The 6,000-nt window shown below is 45.6% G+C and overlaps 1 protein-coding gene across 3 annotated transcripts in view; it reads left to right on the top strand.

The window, feature by feature from the left end:
• Nucleotides 1-4,772: 4,772 nt before the first annotated feature.
• Nucleotides 4,773-6,000, top strand: part of LOC140189932 (cAMP-dependent protein kinase inhibitor alpha-like) — a 180,414-nt gene continuing 179,186 nt past the window's right edge. The window contains exon 1 of one of the 3 annotated variants that reach the window (XM_072246286.1): nt 4,773-5,083. The gene's annotated coding sequence lies outside the window, so the exon portion shown is untranslated. The remainder of the gene's footprint in view (nt 5,084-6,000) is intronic. The other 2 variants (XM_072246288.1, XM_072246287.1) reach the window with 2 other exon arrangements.

Raw genomic sequence — 6,000 nt, 5'->3', positions numbered from 1 at the left:
AAATGACTTGGCCTCTATAGTTTCCTGTGGCAACGAATCCCAGACATTCACCAACCTCTGGCAAAAGAAATTCCTCCTTATCTGCATTCTAAAGGGATTCTCAGCATGTGCCCTCCTGTCTGAAACTCCCCCATTATAGGAAATATCCTCTCCAACTTTACTCTGTCTGGGTCTTTCAATATGGTGGTGCTGGAGGGGAGTGAACAAGTCATCAGTGTCCTCTTTTATCACCAAGTATGGATCTTCTGATGTGTAAAGAAGCGACCTGTGACATGCTTAACACCTACTAACCTGCATGACTTTGAAGTGTCGGAGGAATCAGAATCAGGTTTAATATCACTGGCAAACAAGAGAAAATCTACAGATGCTGGAAATCCAAGCAACGCACCCAGGTTTTCAGAGCCCTACCAGGTAAACTATCAGGCATGTGGCCCTGCAAGGGTTCACCCTCTCGAAAGACGTTCTGATATTAACCTCCGAGACAGAGGCCACAGTGCTGTAAGGATCCTCATCGCTGTAGTTTTATTCTCCCTTTCAAGCGGACATAAAAGGCTCATCCGGGGGTGAAGCGTCACCCCACTCATGATGTTTGATTTTGCTTTGAAGGAAGTAATGGCCTGCAAACCCTGCCAGAATTGATGTGCACCCAGTTCCACCTCTAACCTCAATCAGAATTGTTCTTTCGCTCTTGAGGTAGCCCGCTGTAAATCATACCTGGCCTTCTTGTCTGGTCCTGGATCACCAGACTTGAATGCCACCAAGCTAGTACGAGATCGCCCAGTTCATCCACGGCTTTTTGTCTGGGTATGTACAGTAGGTTCTCGTAGGCATGCACTCATCCACACAGATTTTAGCGAAGTCAGCGACAGCCGTGGCGTACTCATTCAGACTCGAAGATGAATCCCTTGAATACAGTCCAGTCCACCGATTCAAAGCAGTCAAAGTTTATTTATTTATTATTATTATTGATTTCATTTTGTATTTCCACAGTTTGTTGTCTTTTGCTCAGCAGTTGAATGCCCAAGTTGGTGTGGTCTTTCATTGATTCTATTATGGTTATTATTCTGTAATGGATTCACTGAGTACATCTGCAAGAAAATGAAACTCAGGGTTACTTTGATAATAAATTTATTTTGAGCTTTGCACTTTAATTGAACAAAGCAAAACGCTGCAGTTGCTGGAAATCTGAAATAAAAAAAGAACATCCAGGAAATACTCAGCAGCTGAGTAACATTATGGAGAGAAAGAAAACAGTCACCAGTTCAGATTAGATTATGAGAACACTCAGTCCTCTTTTATTGTCATTTAGAAATGCATCCATGCATTAAGAATTGATACAATGTCCTTTCATCAGTTCTGCTGGTGCAAGAGCAACATTACTTGTTAACTCTGTACCTCCCTCAAAGTTACACACACAGAATGCTGGAAGAACTCAGCAGGTCAGGCAGCATCTATGGAAATAAATATACAGTCAATGTTTTGGGCCAAGATCCTTCTTCAGGACTGAGAAGGAACAGGGAAGATGCCAGGATAAAAAAGATGGAGTGAGGGGAAGGAGGCTGGCTGGAAGGCGATAGGTGAAGTCAAGTGGGAGGGAAAGGTCAAGGGCCGGAGAAGAAAGTATCTGGTAAGAGAGGAGAGTGGGCCGTAGGAGGAGGGGACCCAGGGGGAAGTAATAGACAGGTGAGAGGAGGTAAAATTTCAGAGTTGAGGATAGAGGAAGAGGGGAGGGGAGGTTTTTTTTACTGGAAGGAGAAATCGATATTTATGCCATCAGGTTGGAGGCTACCCAGAGAGAATATAAAGTGTTGCTCCTCCACCTCGAGAGTAGCCTCATCTTGGCACAAGAGGAGGCCATGGACCTACATGTCAGAACGGGAATTAAAATATCCGGTTCCCGGGAAGTCTTGCTTCTGACAAATGGAGCAGTGGTGCTCGGTGAAGTGGACCCCTGCTTTACAAAGAGTCTCACCAACGTAGAGGAGGGATAAGTGCCAGGAGGGAGATTAGTGGGGGGGGGGTACTAATGGACAAGGGAGTTGCGGAGGGAGCAATCCCTGTGGAAAATGGAGGTGAAGATAGGTCTGATGGTGGGATCCTTTGGAGATGGCAGAAGCTGTGGAGGCTGATGGGGTGGTAGGTAAGGACAAGACGAACTCTATCACTGTGAAGGCAACAGGAAGATAGGGTGAGCACTGACGTTCGGGAGCTGAAGGGGATGTGGGTTCCTCCCCACTAATCTCTCTCCTGGCGTTTATCCCTTCAAGTGGCCAAAGTGCCATACCTGCCCGTACTCGTCCTCTCTCACTTCCCTTCAGAGCCCTTAACAGTCCCCCCAGGTGAGGCTACACTTCATCTGTGAATCTGCTGCTGTTGTCTATTGTGTCCGGTGCTCCCCATCCGACCTCCTCTACATTCTGGAGACCCATCTTAAATTAGGGGACCACTGCTTCGAGCACTAATGCTCCATCCGCCAAAGGCGGAACTTCCCTGTGGCCAAATATTTTAATTCTGATTCCCATTCCTATTCTGACATGCCGGTCTTAGCCTCTTCTTCTGCCAAGATCAGACTCCCCTCAGGATGGAGGATAAACACCTTATATATAGTCTGTCTGGGTAGCCACCAACCTGACGGCACAAGCATCAATTTTTCTTTCCAGTTAAAAAAATTTCCTCTCCTCCCCTCCTCCTCTATTCCCCACTCTGACCTTTTACCTCTTCTCACCTGCCTATCATGTTCCCTCCTTCTTCCCTTTCTCCTGTGGTCCACTCTCCTCTCCAATCAGATTCTTTCTTCTCCGGCCCTTGACCTTTCTCACCCACCTGGCTTCACCAATCACCTTCCAGCTAGCCTCCTTCCCTCTCCCCACCTTTTTAAAAAAATTCTGTCATCTTCCCCTTTCCTTTCAGTCCCGATGAAGGGTCTCAGCCAGAAATGTTGGCTGTTTATTCCCCTCCATAGATGCTGCCTGACCTGCTGAGTTCTTCCAGCATTGTGTGTGTGTGTTGTTTTGGATTTCCAACATCTGCAGACTTTTGAGTTCATAATTTCTCCTGCAAAGTTGCTGCCTGACCTGTTGGGTATCTTGGACAATTTTCTGCTTTTACTTCACACATATGCTAAAGTGTCAAGTAATTTACTGGAAACAACAGGAATTCTGCAGATGCTGGAAATTCAAGCAACACACATAAAAGTTGCTGGTGAATGCAGCAGGCCAGGCAGCACCTCTAGGAAGAGGAGCAGTCGACGTTTCAGGCCGAAACCCTTCGTCAGGGTCTCGGCCTGAAACATCGACTGCACCTCTTCCTAGAGATGCTGCCTGGCCTGCTGCGTTCACCAGCAACTTTTATGTGTGTTGCAAGTAATTTACTGGATACATTTTTTGTAGCACAGATTTCTTCACTGTCTTATCATACAGTCACTTTCCACATTTACTCACGCTGACGGACTGTCCTTGTCAGTTGACGGAAGATATCACTTCTCAGGTAATTATGAACGTGTTCTTCTGGAAATGTTGCCAGCAGCCATCTGATATAATTAAACTGAATAGGATGGCATAGTGCATACTGCTCTGATGAAAACAGAGCTGTTGTTTTATTTCAAAGCCCCATTAGATGGATGTTACAAACACCTTTAAACCAATATTATATACCCATAGAATACATAAAAGCAAGGATGTAATGTTGAGGCTTCATAAGGCAATGGCGAGGCCTCACTTGGAGTATTGTGAGCAGTTTTTGGCCCCTTATCTGAGAAAGGATGTACTGAAACTGGAGAGGGTTCAAAGAAGGTTCACAAAAATAATTCCAGGATTGAACGGCTTGTGATATGAAGAGCATTTGATGGCTCTGGGCCTCTATTCATTGGAATTCAGAAAAATGAGTGGTGACCTCATTGAAACCTACTGAATGGTGAAAGGCCCTGACTGAGTGCAGGTGGATGTTTCCTATGCTGGGAGCATCTAAGACTAGAGGACACTGCCTCCGAATAGAGGGACATCCTTTTCGAACGGAAATGAGGAGGAATTTCTTCAGCCAGGCAGTGGTGAATCTCTGGAATTCTTTGCCACAGGCAGCTGTGGAGGCCAAGTCATTATATGTATTTAAGGCAGAGGTTGATAGATTCTGGAGTGGTTAGGGCACGACGGGATACCGGGAGAAGGCAAGAGATTGGGGCTGAGAGGGAAATTGGATCAGCCATGATGTAATGGTGGAGCAGACTCGATGGGCCAAATGGTCTAATTCTGCTCCTTTATCTTAAGATCTTATGGAGGTTGATGTTCAAATGAAAAAACACTACTTCCCATTTATGTCACTGCCAATGGCCCATGAAGATGACACGTATATTTATCAGCATTTTGGAGGAGAAAAAAGAGAGAATGTCGGGGTGCACAAATTTATACGTAAACCTTAAAAAAAAGTGAGCCCCAAGATCTGCAGGAAGCAACCACGCCACAGAGCCGGAGGTGTCCATTAAAAGTCATAACTTTCGGCAAAGGGAACGGGTTAGCAGAAGAACTCCCCAGAGAGGCTTGGTAAGAAGGGACGCTGAACGTGCGGCGTTCGGTGAGTTGCAGGAAGCTGAGAGCTCTATTGAAAATCCCAGTTCCGCTCATTGTATCGTATTTGGCAACATTCACCGAATCCCCAATACACTGAACATTGTTGTGGGCCCTACCACCTCCGCCAGACAGTAGGGGTGGCGACAGGCAATGTGATTCCGATCCGAGCAGGAGATGGAGCCTGTTGGGTTTGTATGCAAACAGCAGCCCGTTGTCCGCGCATGCACACGCTCACTGGGACGAAACAAAGCCGCTTTCTGCTCAAGTTTTGATAAATACGCCCGGCAGCAGCTACACACTTCCCCACCTCCCCCCCTCCAGCAGGGCGACGATACTGACTGTAAAGCTTGGTACCCGCTACATTGTGTCAGGAGTGAAAACCTTGCAGAGGATGACGCGGTATCGATGTGTGAATTGCGAAGGGGGGATTCCTGCTTTCTCTCTGATTTGACCGGCTTCCCATATCTTTTCAGTTCATAAAAGATCCCCCCCCCCCATCATCTTGATTTTAACTCACTCGGGTAAGCGAAGTCAGCTACATATTTTTTAATTAATAATATTATACTAAACTTGTGAGAATTGCATCCAGCGTAATTAATGTGTCAGAATTAGGAAATCTACTATTGATGTAAACTATTTTGCTCCTCGAATTCCCCTCCTGGTTATTTCAGGCGGAATGGTGTCAATTTACGAATCAAGGACAATGTCGTTCCTCGTTCCTTTTAATTTAACATTGTAGAACGAGGAGTCAACAAACTGTAATCAAACGCCTGTGGGGCAGCTAGGTAGAGTAATTTTGGAGTCATTGTAGAAATACGGGGCGTGGAGGTTTCTTTTGTAAGGACCCCCGGAAGGAGCGATTTTCTTTGTATTGCTTTAAATCTTTCTCTCCTATACGTTAGTGCGACGGTACAAGAAATCGACCCAACTGTTTTTTTGGAGCTCCTGGTGGAATCGCTAGTTGTTACCTGATAATCGCTAAGATTTTTAATCATGTGATTGGCTTGACCTGAAGAGTGTGTATTGTGTTGAATGGTAAATCGTTGGGGGGGGGGGATTTATTTGGCGTCCGCCAGGCTAGAAACACGCTGCCTTCCTTTCCGATTCAGTTTTGCAATGTTCTGCTCCAGTGCTTTGTTTCTGCGTGATTTTAATTAACACTTTTAAGAGGCATTTTCAATGCGTTTTTTTTTGTGCAGCGTGCATGTAATGAACGCACCCCACCGTGGAAGATTCCTGATTTTTGATTGCCTTTAGGTAGTTATTACAGTATTTGATCTCGCCACTGTTTATACGGAGAATATGAAAATGAATTCATTCCTTATCTACAACTCTTCAGTCAAAACTGAAACTAGGACTGGCTGGGTGGTAATCATTCTGGGAATTTCCAGACAGCTGAGGTTCTGGAAGGGTCAGTCCTTTTCCCCCCACCCACCAC

The sequence above is a fragment of the Mobula birostris genome, chromosome 29 (assembly GCF_030028105.1).
Source record: "Mobula birostris isolate sMobBir1 chromosome 29, sMobBir1.hap1, whole genome shotgun sequence".
In the NCBI taxonomy this organism is placed as follows: domain Eukaryota; kingdom Metazoa; phylum Chordata; class Chondrichthyes; order Myliobatiformes; family Myliobatidae; genus Mobula; species Mobula birostris.
Note: the sequence above shows the minus strand (reverse complement) of the source record. Positions and strands in the feature narration are given on the sequence as shown.